Consider the following 9,336-nt stretch of genomic DNA (forward strand, 5'->3'; position numbering starts at 1 on the left):
TGTATATATATTATAATACATTATGATCCTATAAAATAATATATCGTGTATAATTAGTTACACTAACGAATTATTTTTAATTTTTTTATATCATCATTAGAACTTTTCATCTAATTTTCTCATAAAATTTCTATCAAAGAGAGGCCTCAGACCTTTCCCTCTCATACCTATGTTAGTAGTAACCCTAGAGTCAATTATGTGATGATTGACTAGGAATTTTTGTATCATATTCTATTATTAATAAAGACAAAGTTTGATTATTATATTTACTTCATGTTTGTGCAAAATGATTAAATATAATAATATCCTTGAGTAGTAGATTCTAATCTACATCATATCAATTAGTTGAATTGATAGTGAGATGATGTAGAGAATACTACTCTTAATTATTCCTAGTCAAGAATTAATATTCAGAGACGATATTAATGTGTTGAGACTAGCATGTAGGTCAACTGGATGACTTGATCTTACAAGTCATAGATATGGAATATCGAGTTAACACATGGGTATACATTAGAGAATATATACTGAATTGATCCACCATGAGAAAGTTTCATGGATCGTTATATGAGTGTCATAAACTTTTTCATGTGACTATTGGTATGAATAGTCCTTAGACCTAAAGTCACTACGGTTCCCTACATAAAGAGTTATGTACTTTTGTAAAATATCAGAATCTAAGGAGGTAAATCATAAATAAAAATTAACCTTAATTTATGGGTTAAGGAAAGATTAAGAAGGTTAATTAAAATTAACCCTAAGATTGGTTGGGTTTGATTAATTAAACCTAACTCATTTAATAGGATTAAAGGGTTAATGATGGGTTTTAGGTTAATGGTTTAATGGGTATTGGATGGCAAACCCAACCCGTTAAGGAGTTGATTAAAACCCGACATTGTTCATTCCCAAATTGTTGTTTCCTTCTCCGAGATCCCGATCGTGCCTCCCTCTGTTTCTTCATCGTCTTCGTCGATTGCGGTGGCAGCGGCTTCAGCGTGGTTTGCCATTAGCTTGCAAGGCAACTGAGAGCGTCGATGAGTGGAGTGCGGGTTGGGCAGCGCAGGCAGCAAGTTCGATCGAACGGTGGTGCCTAAATCGTGAAGAACGAGCAACGGTGGGGGTGAGGAATCAATCGGGCAAAGGGAGATTTAGTAAGTTTAAGATGAAAATCTTGGATCTCTAGGTTTTTTGAGCTTAGATCTAAGTTCCTCTTGGATTCCAGAGCTTGTGTTGACTTGTAATTGGATCATGGGATTTCTGGATTTCAGTCGCAAGGAACGAAGGAGATCGCGGATTCTAAGGCAAAGGAATCAGAATTATGGTGAGTTTCCCCTCTTAGAATCTAAATAAGGTTTGTTTAGCCAAGATTTTAGTTTGGATTTGGGGTTCACTGATGGTGTCGGGTACTGTTTGATTGATTTTGGACCGATTTCTTTCCCACAGCTCGGGGATGGGGTCAGATCCGATTGGAGTTTCGGCAGCAAGTTGAAGCTGAGGAGTTGGAACGGATTTAGGGTAAGTCTTGAATTCCGATTACTGTTGGATTGATTTCGGGTTGTTAGTTGTGTTGAATCTTTGTGGCTGATCGGTGTGGATCTTGGTTGATGTTGGATGGGTGTTGTGGTTACTGTTTGATTGGTTTGCGTTGGGTTCGTAAGATTAGATCCATGGTATTGTCAGGTTTCTGAATTTAGATCTCGAATTGGAGGAGTTCTGTTGGTTTGGCTGTTGAGGAAGAGATTGGTAAGTTTCCTATTGAGTTAGGTTTGTTTTGTTGTGGGTTGTGTGTGTAGTTTGAGTTGAGATGTTGATTGATCTTCATCTCCACAGCTTGTGCTGTGATCTGAGTGATTTCTGGTTTCGATAGAGAAGAAGAGAGATCAGAGCTGGTTCTAAGGCTAGATTGGCTTGATCAGAGGTAAGCTCTTTTTTAGAGTTAATTAAATGAGTAGTGATGTTAGGGTTGCCTTGACCTACATTATTTTGATTGGGTTGGTGGATTGACCTTACTTGGTGGGTTTTAATTAAATAATTGAGTTGTTCTTGATTATGTAATTTACCTATTTTTTTTATAAAGGTTTCGGTTAGGAACCTTAAGAGGATGGGTTGTTTTACTATTTAGTTTATATTGGAGTGTTATGGGATTGTTGAATAGCTATTGTTAGATTAGGTTAGATTAAATATAATTTAAGCTAAGTATGGTATTGTTGTTCATTTCAGGACCTTGATTTGATTTGATCCTGATATACACAGAGTGTTACACTTTCTGGGAGTTCTATTGTCGACGATCATCTGATCATGTGAGTACCTTGTACTTGGTCAATACAGGTCTATTTTTCCCATGCATGACTTATGTTGTTATTTTATTCATGCTGCTGTCATCCATGCTATTTGAGATAGTTATCTAGTTGATACTTTTGATAATCGTTTCTTGATACCTATTGTTCAACCCTGTGATGATCTATTTGTTACCATGCTGATACTCTTGTCATCTATAGCTTTTACCCTATTGATACTCGTGTGGTTCGCTGCTTGATCCATGTTGTATGATCTCTGATTAATCTATCTACTGTAGAACAGTCTTAACTGTTGTATTACTAACTCATGTTGACTCCTCTTGATACCTGTTGAACATGCTAATTAACTGTATTTATTACATGTTGGGATGATCATCATACATCCATACCCTAGTTGTAGGTGTTATTGACAACATTGTTGGCTCTTCTTGTTGGCTCTTGCCTGACACCGTATTGTGGTGAGATACAGGGGCGAGAGCATATGTTGCACTATAGTTCGGTGCGACCAGGACTAGCTATATTGCCCTCCTGCTACACTGCCCGCTCCCCACTAGATTGGTGGTGGTTAGTTGTTAGAGTCTGTGCAGTATGTCTTATTGTGCGCCCCATTTCACTGTCCTGGGGGGGTAACTGGGGATGGCGAGTGTAGACAGTGACTTGCATTTGATTGAAATGGTTGTTGCATATTTACATGTATTTGTTGGTAGGTTATACATAGTTTACTTTATTCATATGGTTGTGGCTGTTGCACTTGTTTGCTATGATTGTTGCACTGCGTGACATTACATACATGTTTACATGATTCCTATGACCTTGATTCATGTTATCTGTTGATACTTGTTATCTGTTGAGTATTATTTACTTGTTCTATAGATATCTATGCTGAACTGTATGTTCTTGCTATTCCTGCTGATTTATCTTACATGCACTTCTTTCTGTACCCACTAAGTATCTAATGCTCACTACCCAAACCCTGGGGTTGCTTTGTTTTCTCCCCAGGTAGCAGATAGGTTACTTGAAGCTTGGAGTTTCGATCGGCTGCTTCTATCTCACATCAGAAGGTTTATGTAGTGGTTTATATAGTTTATCATTGTATTCGATTATGGATTTGTATTTCGTGGACATGCACTATAGTTGTGTTGGACTTGCACTTGTGGTTATTCGTTTTATCGAATTTACGATGTTTTCGTTACGTAGATTTTACTTATGTTGGTTAGTGTGCATGTGATAGTAGTTGTGTGGTCATGTAGGCCTTATATTTCATTTTTTGTGGTATATGTGATGTGTTGTTGGACGTGTAGTCCATATTATGGTTGTGTTGGCCCATTCTGTACACATGTATTCAGGAAAAGGTCATTGTTACAGGTGTGATGCTGCCAAAATTTTTTAGATGGCCTCCCGGGACGTGACAACTTTGGTATCGTCAAACGTCACTCGTAACAAGGTGGACTATAAAGGTGATCACTGGATATGTAACAAATTATGCTGAGGGATGTGAGTGATGTAGATGGGATCTATCCCTCCCATATAACGAGAGTGATATCTTACGACCTCTTGATAGAGTAGGACGCGCGGTGGCGTCCACCTTCTCCAGCCAAAAAATAAAGTCCCCGATCCACGATCAGGTCGGTTCTGTCAGTGGGGACCAGAGTGTGGCCTGTAAATGCTACGTCGACATGGTCCAGGTTGATATGCGCGCCGTGCGGAGGAAGCAAACAGCCGAGGTCAACTCAGTTGCAAGAAACATCCCTTACGTCGACCTGCCCAAGCGAAGGTCGAGGTGCAGATTGTGCCCGGGCAGCCCGACCGAGTCACGCAGATAGCGGTCAGACCTGCCCCCGGAGCTGAAGGAGTAGTTGAGCAGCTTGCTTGACCCGGAACCGTGACGCCTTCGCCTGGACGCCCGCAGAGATCAGCGGCGCAGACCCAACCGTGATGGAGCATCGGCTCAACCTCCTCCCCGGCGCCCGACCTGTCCGGCAAAAGCAGGCGACACTTCTCGCCCGACCAAGACAAAATCATCAAGGACGAGATCAACAAACTGTTGAGGGCCGGACAAATAAGAGGAAGTACAATTCTCGACCTGGTCAACGTGGTCCTGGTGCCCAAACTTAGGGGTAAATGTGGTAACTACGTCGACTCAGGACCTCGATAAGGCGTATCCCAAGGACGGTTATCCGCTCCTCAGATAGATCAGTTGGTGGATTCCACATTTGGCGTCGAAGTATGGTGGTCGTGCGGTGCTGTATCCCTCTTGAAACGCCATAGATTGCTCCGGTTGATGGTTTGAATCCTCCGAAACGAACCGGGCTCTGATACCACTTGTTAGGACCGATGCGTTCGCTAGAGGGGGGTGAATAGCGTTTCTCGAACTTTCTTGATCTTTCTCTGCACAGAGATTAGCGGAAGCAAAATAATAAAAGAGATAAAAGATCACAACGCTAACCCGGTTCGATTTACTTGGTCTCCACCTCCGCAGAGGTGACTAATCCAAGGATCCACACAGCCCACACACCCTTTTCACTATGAAAAGATCTCCTTCTCAAGAACTCTTGAAGGCGGAGAAACCTTTTTGATGTGTATTAAAGGGGAGAATGTAGGATTTAAATTAGGAAATATTCATTCATACTTTGGCATGAGAAAAAAAGATGAAGTTGAAAGTGTTGGTGCAATCGACCTCAAATCAAGGTTGATCAAACTCGGTTTGACTCGAATTGAGTTTTGATATTTGATCAATATGTTGATTAGGTGTCAAATAGGTCCAGATTGACTAGGTACTTGATTGTGGATGCCAAATAGGTCCAGATTAATCGGATACTTGACGGTGAAAAATTTAAGTGGGTCATGGAGGATCGAACACTTGGTACGAGATGGAAAGTCTAAGTGGGTTATGGAAGACCAGACATTTGACACTAGATAAAAAGTCCAAGTGGGTCAAAGTTGACCTAACACTTGGTGATTAGAAGTCCATCAAGGAAGTTGGCAAGAGGAAAGTCCAAGTGGTTCAAGGTTGACCGGACACTTAGTGATTTAAGTCCTGGCATGTCAAAGTTAATCAGATACTAGGTAGCAGCACAGTCCTAGTAGGAGTCAACAGAATACTAGGTAACGAGGAAGTTCTGGCTGGTCAAGATTGATCGGATGTCAGGCAACGAGGAAGTCATGGCAAGTCAAAGTTGATCGGATGTCAAGCAATGATGAAGTCTCGGCAGATCAAGGTTGATCGAATTTCAAACAACAAGAAAGTCCTGACAAATTAAGCTTGATCGGATGTCAGGTAATGATGAAATCCTAGTAGGTCAAGGTTGACGTTATACTGAGAAACGGGGCATTTTGACATGTCAAGAATGACCAGATATAATGCAAAGGAAGTTTGGAAATGATAAAGCAAACTTCTAATTAAAGGTCATAACTTTTGACTCGGATATCAGAATAATACAATCTTTAGTGTGAAATGAAGTTTATTCAGAGATGTATCTTGTTACTCAAATCAATTTGATTGATGTATGTGTATCAATTGACTAATTTAGATCAGAATCGAACAGAAATAAATCGATTTGACTAATCAGGATAATTAGTCGACTAATATTATTTTAGAAGCGTACAAAATTAAATTGATTTGACTGATTGAAAAATCGATTCGATTGATATTTCAAAAATTGAAAAAAATGAGATAAGATTTTAAAAGATTCAGAAGTCGTTATTTGATCGCTGACTAAATCAGTCAACTAGTAGAGGATATCAGTTGACTGATAGAGGAAAAATCAACCCTAACAACAACCGTATACGTAGGGTTTCACTTGAAGGAGAAGGAGTCAGTTCTTGGGGGTTTAAGGATGAAGTGTTGCTACATTTTCAGACTAACAAGAGGTTATTCCAAGCAATAAAAAAACATATCTAAAGTAAGATCTCATTTGTAAAGTGTTTTTACTTTTATTTATATTTGTATTCTTATTTCTGTTGGGTTGCAAGGGTGCAAACAGAGTCTCACATCTAAAGTACATGAAAAAAATTATGAGGTTAAAAGGATGGAAAGTATCTCCATTAGTATAAGGCCTTTTGGGGAGAGCCCAAGAACAAAGTCATGAGGGCTTAGGTCCAAAGTGGACAATATCATACCATTGTGGAGATATTTTGATTCCATCGGTACTAACAAGTGGTATCAGAGCGAGATCGCTCTTCACCAGACTAACAGTCGGATGAGCCATGATCCAAATCTAACCATGTGGTTTGAACCTTAAACAAAGGAAGTGGGTACTCCCGTGTCTGAATCACGAGGATCGGACACCAAGTGAGAAGTCCTAGTAGGTCGGGTGGACCGAGGGGCAAAAAGTCCTAGTTACGATTAGGTAAGAAGTCCTAGTAGGTCAGGTGGACCGAGGAGTAAAAAGTCCTAGCTGCGGCTAGGTGGGAAGTCCTAGTAGGTCGGATGGACCGAGGGGCAAAAAGTCCTAACAGCCGGATGAGCCATGATCCAAATCTAAACATGTGGTTTGAACCTTAAACAAAGGAAGTGGGTACTCCCGTGTCTGAATCAAGAGGACTAGACACCAAATGAGAAGTCCTAGTAGGTCGGGTGGACCGAGGGGCAAAAATTCCTAGTTGCGACTAGGTAAGAAGTCCTAGTAGGTCAGGTGGACCGAGGGGTAAAAAGTCCTAGCTGCGGCTAGGTGGGAAGTCCTAGTAGGTCGGGTGGACCGAGGGGCAAAAAGTCCTAGTTGCGACTAGGTAAGAAATCCTAGTAGGTCAGGTGGACCGAGGGGTAAAAAGTCCTAGCTGCGGCTAGGTGGGAAGTCCTAGTAGGTCGGGTGGACCGAGGGGCAAAAAATCCTGGTGGGTCGAGGATTCAGACATAAAAAAAATGACATGGAAATGTGGTCCTTTGTTTGAGGGGGGGATTGTTGGGTTACAAGGGTGCAAACATAGTCCCACATCTAAAGTACATGGAAAAGATCATGGGGTTAAAGGGATGGAAAGTATCTCCATTGATATGAGACCTTTTGGGGAGAGCCCAAGAACAAAGCCATGAGGGCTTGGGCCCAAAGTGGACAATATCATACCATTGTGGAGATATTTTGATTCCATTGTACTAACAATTTCTTGTTGTATTATTATGTTTTTATAAAAATAAGATTATGAGAGGCTTCTCCACCTCCAAAAGGTATCCGAAAAGGAAAAGTTCATAGTAGAGGTAGATAGCTCAGAGTGGAATCTTGGATTAGTTGCCTCAAGAAAACGGATACCAAGTAAAATCTTGGAGTTGTGCATGTGGAGTCATGTTTGAATCAAGGTTTCTGCTGCACATTCAAACAATGAGCATAAGATCAAGACGAGAAGCGATCGGAGCTATTTACCGCCCCTCTAGCTCGCACGGGTTCTAACAAGTGGTATCAGAGCCAGGCCACTCCTTATCGGACTAACTGTCGGAAGGAGTACAAACCTAGAAGAAAAAGAAGAAGGTATGACTTTGAGCTTTATGATAGCAATAAGTCATCTAATTGACCGTTGGAAGAAGTCAACACTAAAGGGGCTTTGAATTTTGGAATGGATCCCCGAGATGGATTCAAATACGACATCCGAGTACCTCCACCATTTGGATTGGGAGGTTTGGATCATTGAAAATTTAGAATGGAGTATTTCTTGAAGATGGATATAGAGCAATGGTTTGTTCTAATGGAAGGATTTGAAGCCCCAATGGATAACAAAGGAAAACTCCTCAAGAAAAAGAGATGGGCCAAGGAACAACTTCAAAAATGAAAGACAAATGACAAGGTAACTAAAATGTTAATTAATTTGATTTCTAATGATATATTATGCAAGATAGGTCAATATCGGGATGCAAAGGAGCTATGGAGCAAGTTGGTCAAGCTTCATAAAGTTCCAACCTCAATATAAAGTGAAGATAAATCTAAAGAGGGAGACTCATTGGAACAAGAAATTGAGGATTTGGAAGTTGAGAGGTGCTCAACATCGAAAAAGGATGATATGGAAGAAACTCCTACATCAAGGATTGAGGGGCAGGGTAGAACATTGACATTGAAACAAGATGAATCATTCACATCCAGAGTCAGTAAAGAAGATCCAACTACCTCAATAAGTTAAGAGAACTCTAATTATGAAGGTATATCAATGAGCTCTAATTATGAAGGTATATCAATTTCAATTCACAAAGATATATATGTTAGTACCGATGGATTCAAAATCTCTCCACAATGGTATGATATTGTCCACTTTGGGCATAAGCCCTCATGGCTTTGTTCTTGGGCTCTCCCCAAAAGGCCTCATACCAATGAAGATACTTTTCATCCTTTTAACCCCATGATCTTTTCCATTTACTTTAGATGTGGGACTATGTTTGCACCCTTGCAACCCAACAATCCCCCGTCAAACAAAGGACCACAGGCCCCCCAATGTCATTTTGATATCTGAATCCTCGACTCACAAAGACTTTTTGCCCCTCGGTCCACCCGACCTACTATGACTTCCCACCTAGCCGCAGCTAGGACTTTTTGACCCTCAGTCCATCCGACCTACTAGGACTTGACTTCCCACCTAGTCGCAACTAGGACTTTTTGCCACTCGGTCCACCCGACCTACTAGGACTTCTCACCTGATGTCTGGTCCTCTTGATTCAGATACGGGAGCACACTACAAAAAAATACTGTTTTAGCAACGAAATTTTGCAACAAAAAAAATTCGTTGCAAATTTGCAACTAATTTTGCAACAAAAAAAATATTCGTTGCAAATTTGTGTCGAAATTAGCAACGAAAAATAATTCGTTGCCAAAATAGCAACGAAATATTTTCGTCGTTGCAAAAATTATTTTCGTTGCAAAATTCGTCGCTGAATTTCCAACGAATAAAAAGTTCGTTGCAGATTGGCGACAAAGAAATTTTTCGTCGCTAAATATAATAAAATAGCGACGAATCACAAATTCGTCGCCAATCCGCGACGATTATTTTTCGTCGTCGATTGGCGACGAATATGTTCGTCGCCAATTGGCAACGAATTACTTTTCGTCGCGAATCGGCGACGAAA

The sequence above is a fragment of the Curcuma longa genome, chromosome 6 (assembly GCF_044706935.1).
Source record: "Curcuma longa cultivar G26 ecotype Majalengka, Jawa Barat chromosome 6, ITB_CL_G26_1.1, whole genome shotgun sequence".
Classification (NCBI taxonomy): Eukaryota; Viridiplantae; Streptophyta; class Magnoliopsida; order Zingiberales; family Zingiberaceae; genus Curcuma; species Curcuma longa.